Here is an 18,799-nt window from a genome sequence, read left to right as displayed (position 1 = left end):
CCACTGGCATCAGGAAGAGACCATTGTAAGGGGGCGGGGGGAGGGGAGAGGTGGATGCTGAGATTATACGAAAGATTTTCAGTATTCTCAGGAAAAACAAATTTGTTTAAATGACAGCAGCCAAGTTATTGAAACTGGTTTCTAGTTCTTTTTCACAGTAGTTTGGGAATGTCCTCCACCTTACATAGCTCTGAGACAAGGAACAAAATGGCAGTTCTAGATACGCAAGATTAATTCGCTGTGTTGAGAGTTCTTGGTGAGATTCATTCAGAATTAAGATGTGGTCTGTATATTGAGGAGACACTTCTATTTGTAACTTTATTTTGAAGACAAATATGAGGAATGGTTAAAAAAAATAAAAAAGAAAGAAATCCCTGAAGTAATATGTATCAGAAAATGAAGATCTCCTCCTTCCCTCAGAAGGAAAATGATTTGTCTTTTATTCAGCTTAAGTCTAGAGTCTAAACCAGTCAGTGAGTGAGATACACGTTGGCCCTCTGACAATTGTCAGGTCTTAACACTTGCTCATGATTTGTTGACAGGAACACCTGGTGACGGCAACAGAGGTGAGTGTAGGAGAGAAGGCATGGGAGCCTCACTGAGCTCCTGTAGCCCTGGTGGAGAGCAGTAGGCAGGGTGCCAGCCAGACCCCATTAAATGGCCCTTGGTAAGTTGCAGGATCTAGATTTTTATGGACTCCAGTTGGCATGAAATAAAGATGAAAAAAGGTTCAGTTTGATCGTCTCCTTTATACCTATATATAAATATATCCCAAGGAGAATACCTGATTGCACCATTTCTGAAATCCTACACCTGAGTCTTTAAAATCAGTGACTACTCTGAACCCAGGGCTCATTGGTTCATTTGTCATTATGCCAAATCATTTTTGGCTCTCAGAGTCCTTGAAAAACATGTTTTGGAGATTCTGTGTAACATTCTGGGTGGGGTGATTTCTCAAAGGCTCAATCTTAAACACAAAACAGAGCTGTAAGGCCAGTGATTAGTACGGATGCAAGAAGTCTGCAGCTATGCTGAATCTGCATAATGTTCAGAAGGCTCTAAGCCCACGCAGGCTTGACCTGTCTGTCACCATGTGCTGACCCAAGAGGGCTGAAGGGTGTGGCTTACAAAATCTTTACCCAAATAAACTCCGTTTCTGCAAAAAATGATGAGAATTTATGTAGATTTCTCTTAATTTTCTCTTAAAAATTACAAGTAGTATAGGACTCGAAATGTATGCTTCTCCTTTTTGGGAAAGAAGCATTTCATACATATAGAGTAAGTGTAAATTATAACAAATACATTACTACCCCTGTGTTTATCATTTAGTGTGAGAAAGAAAACTCCTCTAATCCTTTTGAAGCTCCCTATATTTTTTTTCTTCTTTCGCCTCACTCGAGATGTAACCACTGTCTTGATTTTTGGGTTTATCTTTCCCATCCTTTTCCTGACAGTTTTCCTTACAGTCCACAAATATATTTGCTGTAAATATATACATATATATACTATATGTTTGTAAAAATATAGAGTAAAACTGTAAGTAAAAGGATATTAGTATACACATATCCCCAACAAAAAATGGTGTTAATTTCATGAGTGTTTTAACTTTAAAGGAAAAGTATAATATTTTGTGCCTTTTTCTATGATTTGCTTCTGTGTTCAGAATTTTATTTGTGAGATTCATTCATATGTATGTAGCTCATGGGTTCTCTCTGTTGTTGAGTATTTGGTTGCATAAATATACCACAATTTATCTATTTACTCCCTTTTTGAATGACAGCCATGTTGTTTCCATATATATATATATATATATCATGATGTTCAAAGGCAAAATTTTCTCCAGGGTATAAAAAGTGGAATCACCAGTCAATGGAATATGAACATGCGCAACTTTGCCAGGTACCGTCATCCGTTTTCCAAAATCAGTAAATCAGTTCACACACCCACCAACAGTGGCCCATGGTTCCTATTGCTCCATATCTTCTCCAACCTTTGGTATATTAGACTTTCAAATTCGTGCCAGTTCAGTGGGTGTGAAATGGTATCTTGTAGTGGACTTCGTATTATTTCCCTTGTTTCTAAAAAGTTGGGGCTTCTGATTTTGTGTTTCTCCTTTTGTTAAATGTCTGTTTATATTTTATGCCCATTTTATTATTTACTGGGATGTTGACTTTTACTTGTCTGTTTTTAGAAGTTATTTCTGGATACAAATGCTTGTTTTGATTATGCATGTATGTTGCAAATATCTTCTTTTGATTCTTATCTTTTCAATTTCTTTTGACATAGTCTGTTATTTCTTTAATTGTTTTTAACCAAGACAAACAAGTATTTTCTGTTTAATGTTTAAGAAGGTAAAACTAAATTAATTATGATACTCAGAATTTTTATTCAAATATAAGAATTAGAAATGGTGAAATATGTTTGTGTTCATTATTTTATTTTATTTATTTATTTGTGTGTATGTGTTTAAAAGACAAAATGGCAGATATATGTTTTCTGTTATTCTCGGGCACGGTCTATTAAGATGACTATATCTGGTGTTAACCAAATGGATTTCTTTATTTATTTAACTGAATGCTATTACCATTTTGGGCATATCCAAAAAGTCTGTAAAAAAATAAAATAGCAACACGTGTCTTTCTTTTCAGATCCAATTTCTGGGGAAAGGGCTCTATCCTTGCCTCCCTTTCCTTATAATTATTCTCTCCTTTTCTTCTGGTAATCTGGCTTCCCCTCAACTCATTTGGAAACTGATCTTTCAAAGATCACAAAGACCTTGTAATTTCCCAGTTGAATGGCCTCTTATTTAGAATTGCCAGATTTAGCAAATAAAAATACAGAAGTTGGAGTTAGATTTGAATATCAGATAAACAGAGAATAACTTTTTAGTGTGTGTCCTAAATATCTCGATGTATGTCCCCAATATTGTTCCTCATCCCCTATCTCCAAGCACATTCAGTCAAGGGCAAAATACTGTCAGTGCCTCAAGTATTCATATTAATAATTCTGTCCCAGTGACTGTAATTCTACAGTGAAACAAAGACAGGAAATACGGGTATTCAGCTCATATGATACCCTTATAGAAACAGAGAGCTCTAGTTATGTTTTTTTCCTAATCAAATGCTGTTCTACCAGTCTCCAAGCCTGAGATTTCCCCTCCTGCGGGATTCTCCCAAGGCAGTATGATTGGGGAAGAAGAGGCAGCCTAACATAAATTATCCTAGTGGAAAGTGTTAGAGCCTCCGGGAGTGGTTCTGATGAAGAGAATTCAGCTATGAGAAAAACAGAGAAAATTAGGGTGGTGTGTGGGTAGAGGATGGGGAGGAAAAGCGTGGAATTGGGTTTGAGGCTCTCCTCCTCTCGTACCCTAATGCTCCATCACATACAATTTAGTCTTTCCCTAACTTTTCCTATCCTCAGGAAAGAAATGCTAGAGACAAATAAATACAAACTCCAGAAATGGAAATTAAAGCAACAATAACATATCTTGAAGGGTTTCACACAGGTGAGAGAATGTGGTCAAAGCCTTTCTAAATGAAAGACTTATGTTTGATTTGAACTTTTAAAAATATATATATTTTATTTATTTATTTGACAGAGAGAGATCACAAGTAGGCAGAGAGGCAGGCAGAGAGAGAGGGAGGCAGGCTCCCCACTGAGCAGAGAGCCTGATGCGGGGCTCGATCCCAGGACCCTGAGACCATGACCTGAGCCGAAGGCAGAGGCTTAACCCACTGAGCCACCCTGGCGCCCCTGATTTGAGCTTTTAATTGTAGTAAATTTCCTGATGTGAATGAATTTGAATTACAGATTTTTCATAACTTGAAATTAGACTAGTATACCAAAAAAAAAAAAAATGGCAACACTTAACACTTAGAAATAGCCTGGTATGACAAAAACCAGAATTCCTAAAACCAAGAATCACTACTTCCTTCAAGGTTCTGTCTTTAGTCATTGCTTTCAGTGTGGAAATTCAGTTCTTCATTGGAGACCCCTTTAGAAGTCATTTTCTTCTTGAAGCCCTTGTCAGTCTCATGTTTCAATGGGAAGCTCAGAGCAAGTTGGCATTCTGATTTAGGTCTCACCGTGCAGTAGACTACAGTTTTTCCAAGTCCTGGTCCCCTTGTGCAACCCGACTTCCTTATAGCAGGAGCCCACACCTTATCTGTAGTCACTTTTCCACTGTTCTTGGCGCTGGGTTGAGCTTAAGTTGACTTAAACCTCACTTAGCCTTAAATAAACAATTCATTTTGCTCAGCTTGACAAACATGTTTCTTGCAGGATAGTTATATATTACTAGTAAAATAAATTGGTAATATATTCTATCTGCAGAATTATACTTTGATAATCTGTCTTTGAGTACACATACATTCAAGTTTTGGAACACACTTGAAAGCTTCAAAGGAGACAGTTGAGTACTTGAGTGATAAAGACGTATTTAAAAAGCATGGGTCTAAAAAATGCTTGACCAGCTAAGCAAATGATGGGTCTTTCTCTTGTCTGGAAAGCCAGAAGACTTTTAACACAACCTGACTGCAAGGAGGAAGTTTGAAATACAAGAAAGGTGGCCTTTCCTCCAAAGACTTCAGCCATATATTATCATGGATCCCGATTTATACATGTGGAAACTGATGACATTGAGCAACTTGCCTAAAGGGAGTCACTGACGAGAGCTGGGAAAAATCTCCCAGCTTGTGCTGTAACGCATAGACTGTGTTGACAGAAGTCAGGCTCTGCAGACTGTTTTGTAAGTGTAATGTTAGCATAATGTTAGCAAACAATAAAGCAACATCTGCTACAGACGAGGCCAGAGAAATCAGTTTTTTAAAAGAACAAAATGACCCAAGAGGGAGGAAGTGAATCTGAGAAAGATGAGCCCTATGGTTGCTAACATTTTCATTAGAAACTTATAGAGAAATAAATGTTCGCCCCCAAAGAGTAACTCTCGGGGAACATCTGAGGCACCACAATTATTCCTGCACAATACCTCTCCATTCCTTGCCTCTAAATAGCCCAGTTTTCTGGTTACCTGACATGGACAAGCTTTACTGAAATGATGGGAGGAGAGGGAAGGAGCCGCGTTTCATGTGGGGAAAGGTGTATGGACACAAATCTAAAATAAAAAATATGCGTGGCATCAAAGAGTGGTTTAAAGAGTGTTCCCCCATAATGTTTCTATGAAGAAAGTAAGCATGCCATTTAGATCATCGCTAGAATATTGAATTGCTACCATTGGCTTTCACAGTTTGAATAAAATATGTAACCAAATCCTAACACTCATTATAAAAACACATATGGAAAATCCTTTTTCATTCAGAGCAGACAACATAGAAACACTATTTTAGCCACAAGAATGTGTCCCAGTGAATATGACACCAGAGCCCCGGACTGCTGTGCTGCTTTAATTTGCCACACAAGAGCTAGGATTTTTTTTTTTTTTTTTTTTGCTTCACATTCCTCACAAGGCTCTATTTTAAAGCTCTTAGGCAAGGGGTGATGTGGGGACAGCATTGTATTCATAAAGATTTCAAAGATGTGGAGGTTCCCACTGTTTGACCTATTTTGCCACTCATGCGTTATATACTGTAGAAAGTTTTATGCATACAGCAGACTCATTAATGCCTAATATGTTCTCATATCTCTGCATTCCTCTGTGTGAGTGTATATACATACATGTATATTTTGGGTGTAAATGCATACTTTTTCTAGGTGACAAGATGAATAATCTGAATTGTATCAATTATCCATACATTTTCATTTAAGATCTTAGTCATAGACCTTAAGAATTTACTTTTCAAATCCAGAATTCCTTAAACAAAGAGAGTTAACTTAAAATTCAAGAAGGCACCCAAAGAATACAAGAACAAGAATTTGAAAAGATACATGTACCCCTATGTTTACTGCAGCACTAGTTACAATAGCCAAATTATGAAAACAGCCCAAGCATCCATGTATAGATGAATGGATACAGATACACACACACACACACACACACACACACACATATGTGTGTGTGTATATATATCTCAACTTTATCCATGTATGTATATATGTATACACACACAACGGGATGTTGTTGCTTAGGTATTGTATACTCTCTCTATATATTTTATTATATATATTGTATTTTATACACACACACACACATACACACACACTGGACTATTATTCAGCTGTAAAAAGAATGAAATCTTGCCATTTGCAACAACATGGACAGAACTAGAGTGTATTACGCTAAGTGAAATAAGTCAGAGAAAGACAAATACCATATTATTTCACTCATATGTGGAATTTAAGAAACAAAACAAACAAGCAAAGTTAAAAAAAGAGAGAGGCAAAACAAGAAACAGAGTCTTAACTATAGAGAACAAACAGATGATTACCAGAGGGGAGGTGGGTGAGAGGAAGGTGACATAGGTGATGGGGGTACGTGGATGGCTCAGTGGGTTAAAGCCGCTGCCTTCGGTTCAGGTCATGACTCCCAGAGTTCTGGGATCAAGCCCCATATCTTTGCTCGGCAGGGAGCCTACTTCCTTCTGTCTCTCTGCCTACTTGTGATCTCTGTCTGTCAAACAAATAAATAAAATCTTTAAAAAAAAAAAAAAAAGAGTGCACTTATCCTGGGGAGCACTGAGTAACACAGAGAATTGTTGAATCACTGTATCATATACCTGACGCTAATATAACACTGTATACTGGATTTAACTATATTGGTACTAAAATTAAAAAAAAAAAACTTTAAAAAAATTAATAAAATAATGAAGGAGAGGGGAAAAATAAAATTCAAGAGGGCAACAGGAGTTAATTGTATAAAATATAATGTGCCAGGTTCTCTCTATCATCACTGCCTTGCTAGTCATGAGAAATGTATTTTGCAAGCTTTGTCGATTTTTTTTCAGGCCACTAATACATTAGTGTAGTACAAGCCTAAGAATTGATGTGACTATTAAAAGTAGGTAATTTACAGCTTGGATCAAATTATCTACTAGCTGAATCTCACTTGATATGGTATTATTGCCTTAACCTCAGAACAATCAGAGAGTTGTTTTCTTGAGAAATTAAGGCAATAGTAGGGGATTGGGTTCTGCCCATCATGTCAGTCATTTATCGATTCTTTCATTTGGCACATCTTCGTGAGTACCTACTCTAAGCGAGGTACTGTCTTATGTGATGATAGAGAATGTTGAATAAGTTTGACAAGTCCATCTCTTAGGGGTCCATCTTTGTGTTTTAATGAGGGAGACAGAACAACAAGCAATTACAAAGATGAAAAGAAGATGATTTCCACTAGTAAGGGGTGATATTAAAAACAAAAACAGAATGGGGCAACTTTTTATGGAGAATTAGGGAAGCCTTCTGAAAAAATAACACTTGAACTGAGCTCTGCATGGTAAAAATAAAGCATCTTCTTGAAGGTCTGAGAGGGTGAGTGTTCCAGGCAGTGGGAACAGTAAGTTTCAGGCCCCACACAAGGCCGCACCTGGAAAAGTAACCAGGCCTGAGTGGTGGGCCAGGAGGAGGCATGGGATAGAGGATGATGGCAAAGCAGTGGGAGGGACTTGGCTTTGAAGACCATGGTAAGGAGTCCGGCCTTCTGTGACAAAAAGTCACTGGAGGGTTTTAAATTAGGCCTCTAGCTTGATTTATGTTTTGAAAGATGACTTGGATTTTTATGTGGAGAACACATTGTTAAGGAATGATGGTAGAAGCAATAATTTTAGCTGACATTCTATTGAGGCATACATTGGGAGGATAGCAATGGAGATGGAGAGAAGTATCAATGGACAGAACAGGGATGTGTTTTGGTGAAACCTACAGGATGTTGGGTTAAGGGGAAAAGCGTAATTCAGATGGCTCGAATATCTAGGTGTGCCCTGCAGTTCATTCACAGGATAAGTTGGAGGAGTGGGTTGGGGTGGGTCATGTGGAGGTGATGATGGTCTGGGCAAAAATACAAAGTTCTGTTGGTTAAGTTACATTTGGGATGTTGGTGAAACACTCAGTTTGAGGTAAGTGATTGGAGGAAGAAAGCAGGGGAGTTTCTGGATCACTGAGTCAATGACAGTGCACTGGGGAAGGTGGTGGAGATCCCAAAGAGGTAGAAACCATCCTCAAACCAAGGTTTGAAAGCCTGGAGTCAGAATTACTAAATCAACTCCTTGCTCTGCCTTATCATTAAAATCTCATTTTTATCTTTAAAATCCTTTTGGTCCCTCAGGAGGGACAAGTGCCTGGGGCCAAAGAATTAAGGACAATTTGGAAGTGTTTGTAGACTCAACTATAAAAAATACAGTTTCAGCACAACATCCCCACCCGTCCCTTGTAGTGCACCTCGCCCACCAGTCTGTTTTTTTTCTAATCCATTTTAAACCACATTCCATGACAAATGCGCAAGGAAGAAAGCTGGTTGTTCTTGTATTGCTCATTCCACTCATCCTTCCAGGAGAACAGACTATATGTTTGTAACAAACCAGTAGAACTTTGGGTGGGAAATGTTTTTCTTCCCTGTTATCAGAATGTAGCCAGACTTAAAGAAGACTGGTTATCTATTAGTCTTTGGTATTCTAAACACGTGGGTGTGGACTCCCCACCTGGCTGTGGCTTGCCTGAATTGTAACCAAGATTGTCCCAATTAGGTTGCCTAAATGCCTGAGAAATTATGCTTTTTGGCAGTTCTACCAGAAGCCCAGTGATTAGGCCAGAATATTAATAGTGTTGTAAATTCATAAAGGACAGAACTGACATCTTCTAAGAATGAAACAATGAAGTGAGTGCTTTAAAGATGAATGTAACAAAAACATAAACTCAGAAATGAGTAAAGGATCACTAGGGAAACAATGCAAATCTAAAGGGTTTTTTAAAAACTCCTTTAAAAACTCTATCAGGCATAGTTTCAGTTGCATATGCAAAAATTCTTTTTTCTTGACATTTTGCATTTTTGATCAAAATTCATTTATCAGAATGGGGAAAAAATTTACAGGATTTAGAGAGTCACAGACCTGGTTAGATCCAACTTTTGCTCTCTGGGTTTATGACCTTGGAAAGCACTTCTTTGAGTTTTCACTTACTCACCTAAAAATAGAGGAAATTGTAACAGCCCCTAAAACATGCATGCCTTGAACCCAGCAATTCTGTTTCTAGGGAATTAACTGAAGGGAAGGATCATAGAAATCTACAAAGACTTATCTATGAAGAGGGTTCATCTGAAGCACATGGGAATTCTTTGAGTAGATTATGACATATCCAAATAAGAGAATACCAAACAGTGAGTACAGATGATTTTGTAGAAGAAATTTAGTGACATGAAAAACCGTAGTGAAAAATTAGAAAGTTACGCACAGTATGACTAATTTTGGAGGTCAGAGCATATTTATATACTCATTCAGAGAAGAAAGACTAAACCAATAAGTCTGGTACTGTGGTCCAGGTTAGGATGGAGCAGTGGGACCTGGACCGAGGTTTGGTTTCTTCTTTCTACTCTTCTAGATTTTCCAAACTTCTCTCTGTGAATATGTACTAATTTTATGATTATTAAAGAAGCCTTAGATGGAGACAATGATATCCACCTTATACATTTGTGGTAAGAATTGAATAGCTGAGATGATTTACAAAATACACGGAGCTTAGTGCCTGGGATTTATCTGACATTCTCAATAACTTTTACCCAGTTTAGTCACTAATCGTGGATTCAGCTCCAACTGATTTTTGACTTAAAACAAACCCCCAGATATTGCACTTTAAATGGTGAAAACTTGCCACCATGAAGGATATCCAACAGAACGTACCACGTGCTGTGAAGGCAATGTCGTAAGAGATGCACCTGAAATGCTTTACGTACTGTGGTGAGGACTCTACAATTCGCATTTAAACTTCAGATGACTAACTACTTTGGAGTACTGATTTGGACACATAAGCTATGGATTGTTTGTTTAAAAACCTGTCATTACTATGTAGTCACATAGGGCACATAGATAGATGGAACAATATGTACCTCAAAGTGAGCAATTAGTCTGTCATGATAAATGCCCCCTCTTCCTCAGGCTGATCAAAAGTGTCTTGACAGAGCCTCTTGTGTCATCCCCAAAACACTGTGTGAGCCCTGCTGCTTTTTCTTAGGAACATTCTTCATCCTGCAGAAACGTAGAGGGGACCTTTTGTGGCCATGGCTGAAAGACAGCTGATATGACCCCTACCTCTCTTCCTGGACTGTTTATCCTCCTGAACTCCTCACCCACCACCCAGGTTACACACAAACACATGAACACACACAAACACAGACACAGGCACGGACGCATACATGCGCAGTCCTTCTTACCCCTCTGTCCCCTCCTATCTCCCTTCCCGTCTGCTGAGTTAGGAACTCCTCCTTTTTTTTTTTTTTTTAATCTCTGTTTTAGCATTTGCCACAGAATATTGTAAATACTACTTTGCTTATCTCACTCTTGCCCTGGAGTTCCTTAAAAGATCTGTCACTTTTATTCGTTCTCTCAGAGTCGTCATTTCTTCATCTCCGTTTTCCACCGGCAGAGTTGGAAACAGAAAGCCTCGTGTTGGTTGCGGGCATTCCTCTGCCTCATGGGGATCGAGTTCCTGGAACATATTAGGTACCCAAGACTGGAAGCTATTGTGACAATTATATTGTTTATTCACTTATGTATCCTCGGGGCCTGGTGTAGTGCCTGATATGTAATGAGTGCAAAATACATGTCTGGTGGATTAATGGATTAATTTATAAGTCTATAGGATATGGCTTTCAAATGAAAGAAGAGTGTCTTTTTGTAATGTTTATAGACTGGGGCTATAGTGCATTTGCCCTGCTCAACCCTTTCCCTGTTGGGTGCTCATGCTGGGGCACTGTCTTTCCTTGGGAAATTAATTGCTGTCATATAGGTATGGCAAATCTATTGACTGTTAAGTCCATGTAGATATGGCTTAATAGAGATAAGAGAATTTCCTCCCTTGATCGTCAACCTCTTTAATTTACCCAGTTTTTATTGTCCAGGGCCCAGCGTTCCTGTCCTGTTAACCTCTCCGCTCTCTGAGTCCAGCAACCAGCTCCTGGCTGCAGTAATCTGATCAAGATGACATCAGTTCTACAGCTAACCCCAGATCCCTCTGATCAGTTAGTCCCAATCTATTCGCTTCTCTCCGTGTTGACAAAACCTGTGAGCTGATTAGCATTCCATCTCCTACTGGCCCCCTACTTTCTCTGAGGAAGATATTTGTGACTTATTTTAAGCCAGTGGAATCGCTCTAAGAGTTAAGTGCTATTTTTAAGCCTTTGGGGAGCAGGCGAGAAAGAATGATTTAAAGCTGGGGACCATTTCACAGTAATATTCCACAGACATTTCAAATTCGTGGTACGTTTCGGTATATTAAGATACTAGAGGTAAAGGGGTCACCATTCTTGGATACTAAACGCTAAAGCACTCAGTAGCAAATGGCTTTCTTAAAGCAATGCTATAAGGAGCAGGTGACACACATCAGAAGCCATTTGCTGCTTAGGAGAATGTCTTCCTTTCCAGCATCTCTGGAACAGACTGCTGTCTCTTTGCTGTTCGTCTTCACATGGATGCAGAATCTTGTGTTCTTTAATCAGGACCTCTGTCTCTATGTCCTGGTCAGACTTCTTGCCTCCTACCAGTCCTTGCCAGTAGGTAGTTGACCGCTGAACCGTCCTCTCCTCCAAAGATCCTGTATTGGATCTGGGGCTCTGGGTGGCTTTTCAGGGGGAGCAGATCTCCATATGCTGTTGGTGAGGGGAAAGCCCTCTTGATTAATGATCTCACTTGCTTTTATGTGCTTTATTTAATTGGATCCTGGGTTCAATTAAATAAATTTGGTCCACCTACCGAAGCACATTTCCTCACTGAAAAATCCTACCAGTTCCAGGAAGTCTTCCAGATGGATAAGAACACAGATGTTTTATCTTGTCTGAACATTTTCAAACCTTGATATTGATTGTTCCCATCTCAGTATGCGTCTAATACTGTGCCTGCTCCTGCTCCTTTTTTTTTTTTTTCATACTCATACTTGTGTGTAAGTCTATGCCTCCTTGATTAACCGCTGTTTTTGTTTCGCTATCTGTATATTCCTATCATTGCTGGTACAGAGGATTATTCTAGTAATAGACTGCATAGTTAGAATGGAAGGACTACTTTTCTTTTCTTTTCTTTTTTTCTTTTTTCTTTCTCTCTCTCTTTCTCTTCTTTCTTTCTTTAAGATTTTATTTATTTATTTGACAGAGATATAGGGAAAAAGCACAAGTAGAGGAATAGCAGGCAGAGGGAAAGGGAGAAGCAGACCCCTGCTGATGCAGGGCTTGATTCCAGACCTGGGATCATGACCTGGGCCGAAGGTAGCTGCTTTACCTACTGAGCCACCCAGGTGCCCCTCTGACCCTCCCTTCCCCTCCCTTCCCCCCCCTTCCCCTCTCTCCCCTTCCTTCCTTCCTTCCTCACTTTCTTTCCTTCATCAGTGAAGCACTAGCTATAATTACGACTTAATATCTACTTTTCTGTTGAAGATAAAGTGTTCCTTTACAGTGACAGACTCTCCCTTCCTATAATCTGACACTGTAGGTCATGGGGACACAATGGTGGGATGTTAAAGCTGATAAAATTTGAAGTCATGTCTTATCAGCAAACTGAAAACTTGAATACCTTTTATTTTTTTTATTTTTTTTTCACTTTTTTTCATTTTTTTCACTTTTTTTTCTTTTTTCACAAAAATTTGAATACCTTTTAAAACAATTTCTTGATATATGTGGAACCAGCTACTATTGGGCTGGGACTGAAAATAAATCCACAGTTTTTGACATAGATTGTGGAGTTTGAATAAAAACAAAGAACTTTCTAAAATGCCTGAATTCCTGCAACTTTGAGGGAAGGTACTGCTCCACAAATAAGGTAACATTGATTTTTTTTTTTTTTCTGGTGGAGGCACCAGATTTTTTTATGTACATATATATTTTTTGACATATTGAATAGTGAGAAAAATCTACCACTAAGTTTTGGAGATATTGCCATAATCACTGATTTCACAGGGAAGAAAGATGATTGCAGTCATATTTTTGTCACTTTGTTGCTGTCATTCCTGGTTATAATTCATAGCACTGTTGAATAGGGGTTGATATTTTATCAGGACTTACCAATAGGAATATGCACATGGAGAATGTTAAAGCTAGAGGGGACCCAAGAGCACTTTTGTTCTCTAAATAAGGAAACTGATCTTTAGAGAGGTGACGTTTAAGATTAGACAGCTGACATACTGCAAACCCAGGCCATTGGATTCCCAGTCTAGTTCCCTTTCCAGCAAACCTCTTTGAGCTCTTGGCACTGAAAATAAGGCAGGCTGGTAATGTTGAGAAATCACCCCCAAGTTTGCCTATTTACAGAGAAGTCTTCGTAGTGCTTCATTGATGCCTTCACTTTCTACAGAGGTGTTATTGTGGGCCTAGTCAACACGTGCTTGTGTATAGGGAGCGTACCTAGCCGGTATGTAAAGTAATGAGACACTATACTGGAAACTGTTGTTCCAAATCAAGCTGAACCATCACTGACCTGGCCCATAGGCTTTTGTGATTGAAGAAAATTAAATAGGATGGCAGCAAACATTTCATATGGGGGGAAATGATCGAATATTGGAGAAAGGTGCAAAAACGGACAAATTTCCAACTTTCTTTGCCTTTCTTAGGCAATGTGAGTCCAGTGGCTGGGCTCATGGCTTATTGGCAGGGAGAGGGTGTCCCTCTATTTTTTTTAATGCTCTTTTTTCCATCTCTCTACCCCTTGACGAGTTCCAGAAGCTTCCATCTCCAAATAAATATAAAAGAAAAAAAATAATGTATATAACCTTTTCACGATCTTATTTCCTATTTCTTGTAGGGACTAGGCTATGGAGATGGTTGACCCATCCATAGATTAAAAACCAGAAATGAAACAAAAACTCTCAACTTTTTGTAAACTCTCTCTCTTTATATTTCCTTGTAAGTAAGTTTTACTAGGCCTTGGCTGTGTCCCCCGCCCCCCAAACATTAGCAGTCACAGGACTCCTCTTCTGCATCACTTAGAACTACTGAAGTGAGGGCAGGTCTGGTCTTCTGCTTACCAGCATTGTAACAAGGTCCTCATTTTATTCCACTTTTAGCGGCAATTCCTTGCCCTGAAGCACAGGGCTTCCCTTCCCGAGAGAGTCTGAAATGTATGTCCTCTTCCAAAATTATGGGAATCTTAATTTGTAATAAAATCACATGAATGAGTTGTGGTAAGTTTTTGGCAGGATTTGGAAAATAATGGTTTCATTTAAACATGAATCACTAAAATACTGCTTCCTTCACATAGTTAAGTCAAAGCAGCCCTTATTGTTAGAATTAAGAGATTTCTTCCACAAATCTCTGTGCCTTACATAGACTTTTCAGTATGGAGGTCTGGGCACTATAGCACAGAAAATGGTACTCACAAATCATCTTTTCTCTAAAACAAAGAAGAAAGATGCATTGCTTCTCATTACCTTCCTGTGGAGATTTCCAGAGTATCAATAGGCTGATTATGACATGCATGAGTAAATATACCAGAGGTGAAAAAAGGGAGAAGTTGAGGAATGTTGTTTCCCCTGAGGGAGATTTTTTAGTAGTGTGGAGGGCACTGTGGTTGGGAGCTTTGATGGGATAGGAGCTTGGAATGCTCCCCAGGTACCCTTGTCTTACACAGGACTGCAGTCTGGTGCATATGGCAGTGGTGAGTCCAGAGATCCATTGACAGTATGTGGGTTTAATGAAATATCACTGGGAACTTTGCTTTGCTGTGGAATCCATTGTTACACCATAGTGCTTCTTTTTTTTTTTTTTAATTTTTTATTTTTTATAAATGTATATTTTTATCCCCGGGGTACAGGTCTGTGAATCGCCAGGTTTACACACTTCACAGCACTCACCAAAGCACATATCCTCCCCAATGTCCATAACCCCACCCCCCTTCTCCCAACCCCCTCCCCCCAGCAACCCTCAGTTTGTTTTGTGAGATAAAGAGGCTCTTATGGTTTGTCTCCCTCCCAATCCCATCTTGTTTCATTGCTTCTGAGTCACATTAAGAATAAATACTGTTGTTTTCAAACAGTATTTATTTTTAAACATAAGTAGACTTGACCCTGTTTAAGATAGTGAAGAAAAGGAAAATGCTTTCCCCTTTGGGAACTCCAAGTTTGAAAGACAACATGATTGGAAGTGTGAAGAGTAACTTTGGTTTTTCTTTTCCAAATGAAGGAAATTAAGACACTTTTTGTTCTTGTCCCAATGACACCGATTTTTCCCTTCTGTTGCAAGTTAGTCTTTGGTGATGAGGTGATAAGGAAAATTAAGGAGATGTATGACCTACTTTCATGATAGAGAAAACCAGGCAGCTGACTAGAGAAAATATACCTGATTGGAGCAGAAGGAAAGAAAAGTTTATGACATAAGTACTTTTTTCTTTTAGAGTAGGATGGACCAGTTATAAAATATCAGAGTTTCACTTGTTAGCACATCCTACCCTGTTTTTATTAAGACAATTTTTAGTAATTGTTGGGCTTGATTCTTTCTTTGAAGTAGGATCCCATCTACTCTTCAAGAAGAATGCCTTTCACACTGAATGATGTCCAAGGGGTAGAGTCAAGTCCTAAGTGATGATTACCCCAATGGTAAAGTTTCAAAGACTACGTTAAAAAATCACATTTTATTCTTCTTTGATTTGGTTAAACATCCAGATGATACATAGTGCAAAAGAGTACACAGTGAGAAGTCCACTTCCCTTCAACATTCCACAACAATCTAGCTTTTCTCCTAGAGACAATCATTGTTATTGTTTTGCTTTACTGCTCTGGAGATGGCCTATTAGAGCCTTCTTTTAAAAAATACTCTTTTAACCTTTCTAGTAATATCAGGTCATGAGGCTCAAATTTTCCCATCAGTGAGAGGTATTTGGACCCCTTTTGGGGGTATAATGTGAGAATTTTGGCAGGAGGGAGGGGTATAACGTGAGATTTTCCTTCCAGGATGACAATGCCTCACGACCACCCTGAAAGGTAATACAATCCCATTTTCCAGATGAGGAAGGCAGTGATCCCAGAAAACTGTGATTTGCCTGGTCCAAGGAGTTGTTACTGGTGGAACCAGAGTTCCCACCCAGGCAGCCTGATCTGCTGGCGCCGCCTTTCCACCATCCAGTGATGCTCAACCAGCCCAGGTGGTGTCTTTGGCACGTTAGTCTTCTCTAGCGAGGTTGCATATGGGCGTTCTTCTTTTGAAAGCACATTCCCAAACAGTTTATAAGAAAACATCAGTCTTATGCTAGCAAAATCCAGAATTCCAACAAAATAGTATTGAATGAATTTAGATATACATAGACCCGCAAACCTCCTGACCTCCTCACAGCCCCCCTTCCCAACTTTGATGCCAGGTTTAATGGTTGTCACCACTCACAAGATCTTTCAGGAAGAGGCTGGGCTTAATTTCTTCCCTTCAGCCACCGTAAAACATCCTAAGGCAGGTGATTCAAGGCAGACTTGCTGGAAGGGCCAGGCAATTAGTCATGATTTTTGGTGGTTCGTATCAGCAGACTTGCCATTTTTGCCCCCCTCAGTGCACCCCATTTCATCTTTGAGGTGGTGCTCCTGGCCACATCGACTCTGAGACATCCAGTGTTGTCAGGGACTCTCTTAGTTGCTGGTTTCACTGTCCTGATCATTCTGACTCGTGTACATCCTGATTTGGTTATAGGTGGCCAGATTTCTTCGAGGCCCTCTGTGAATTTGGACATACAACATTTTATTTTAGAACCCTTTTAAATTTTTCATTTTTAAAAAAAAGATTTTATTTAATTACTTGAGAGAAAGAGAGCACATAGAGGGGGAGGGAGAAGCAGACTCCCTGCTGAGCAGGGAACCTGACACAGGACTCCATCCCAGGACCCTGGGATGATGACCTGAACCACAGGCAGACATTTAACTGACTGAAACACACAGGTACCCCATAGAATTATTTTTTAAATAGTGATCATAAACAGTTTCTGAAGCATTACTAGAAGGGCTTGTTATTCCCCTGTTTGCATCACTGAATCACTTTGAACTGTCATTAATAGTTGTTTTGCATTATCTGTATGCTACTACCCCCAACTCTTTAGGGGTAATAACTTGGCGTACATTTTAGTCCATGTACATAGTTCTAAAAATGATGAAGGAGGGAAGTACTCTTTTTTTTTTTTTTAAGATTTTATTTATTTATTTGACACAGAGAGACACAGTGAGAGAGGGAACACAGGTGGGGTAGTGGGAGAGGGAGAAGCAGGCCTCCTGCCGAGCAGGGAACCCGATGCAGGGCTCGATGCAGGGCTCCATGCAGGGCTCGATCCCAGGACCTGGGGATCATGACCCGAGCCGAAGGCAGACGCTTAATGACTGAGCCACCCAGGCGCCCCTGGAGGGAAGTACTCTTAAAAAAGATTCTTTCTGAGCGTTAGCATATCATCTGTATTCACAAAGAATGAAGTTCTGCTATTTATTCCTGATCCTGTTCCACAGAAACATTCCTTATAGCTCTAAAGGGGCACCTAAAAATTAAAGCCAATTACTAGCAATGTATATAGGATGCACTTTCTTTTCCTTGTTATGTTCAAAGCACAGAAACATGTCTGACCCAGATTAACATTTCTCATGATTAGAATGAATAGTCATTTAAATTGCTTTGTAACTGTATCAAAGTTTGTTGAAATACACTATTTTCTTTCCTTTTCTCAGTCATGTAAAAAAGAGTAATCTTGAGAGTAATATTCCTCACTTGTAACGTTAAAACAGACATTGTATGTAGCATCTCAATTTTCCTCCTAGAAAACATGCCTCAAGATTGCAAGGGATTTGTCATAGAAATTCGGCACTGAAGTGCATTGGTGTTTGAGGCTGGGCATCTCTGGAGACCCATTTGCCTGGGTGTCCTAGGGGAGAGGCCGGGATTGACTTCTCTATTGAAGCCAGACCATTGGCTGTGGTGGGAAAGCTATGGTCTCTGTACATAAGACAAAGCGTTCCCAAGTACGCTCTTGTAGGATGTTCTTACCAGCTGTTATGGACTGAGTGTTTGTGTCTCCTCAAAACTTATATGCTAAATCTACAATGTGATTGTATTTGCAGGTGGGGACTTTGACAGGAAATTGGTTTAGGTGAGGTCTTGATGGGAGGCTCCACGATGAGAAGAGTGCCCTGATAAGAAGAGAAAGAGTTACTGGAGCTCTTTCTCTGTCCACGATATGAGGACACTGAGAAGGCAGCCATCTGCAAACCAGAAGAAGCCCAGAAAACTGGGTCAACTGGCCCCTGGATCCTGACATTCCCAGACTATGGAAATAAACTAAATAAACCTAATAAATAAATTCCCGTGTTTAAACCACCCTGTCTATGGTTTCCTGTGATGGTAGCCTGAGCTGACTAGGACAACTGCATACTTTAATGCTACTCTAACAGTGACATTTTGACTTATCCTCTTACTCAGTGTTACTGTTTGCTAGACAGCCTTTCAGGTTCAAAGTCCTCGTGTTATTCCCTGAAAACTGTTTCTCCTCCAATATCTCCTAGTTCAAAGATTGAATCCTGGTAGATTTCCCTAACCAGGAGTATTTAGTGTTTTCATTTTTGTTTTTAAATTACATGTCCTTGATAATTTATTCATTATACTCAATCAACAACACTATCTTAAAATTCTTTCTTTTCTCTTGTCCATGCATCTCCATTAGAATCTTATCCCTGGGAAGGTTAGGGCTTGTTCTTTTTTGTT

General features: G+C 39.3%; 1 long non-coding RNA gene across 2 annotated transcripts in view; it reads left to right on the top strand.

The window, feature by feature from the left end:
• Nucleotides 1-18,415, top strand: part of LOC123387852 — a 41,332-nt gene extending 22,917 nt beyond the window's left edge. Inside the window, exons 1-2 of one of the 2 annotated variants that reach the window (XR_006602347.1) lie at nucleotides 10,487-10,604; nucleotides 18,160-18,415. This is a non-coding gene — a long non-coding RNA (uncharacterized LOC123387852). Of the gene's footprint in view, nucleotides 1-10,486; nucleotides 10,605-18,159 lie in introns of those variants that run through there. The other variant, XR_006602348.1, reaches the window with a different exon arrangement.
• Nucleotides 18,416-18,799: the final 384 nt, after the last annotated feature.

This window comes from Mustela putorius, unplaced genomic scaffold, assembly GCF_011764305.1.
Source record: "Mustela putorius furo isolate JIRA1106 unplaced genomic scaffold, ASM1176430v1.1 tig00003863_pilon_pilon_pilon, whole genome shotgun sequence".
NCBI lineage: Eukaryota > Metazoa > Chordata > Mammalia > Carnivora > Mustelidae > Mustela > Mustela putorius.
The sequence above is the reverse complement of the archived record's forward strand: the minus strand, read 5'-3'. Positions and strand labels throughout refer to the sequence as shown.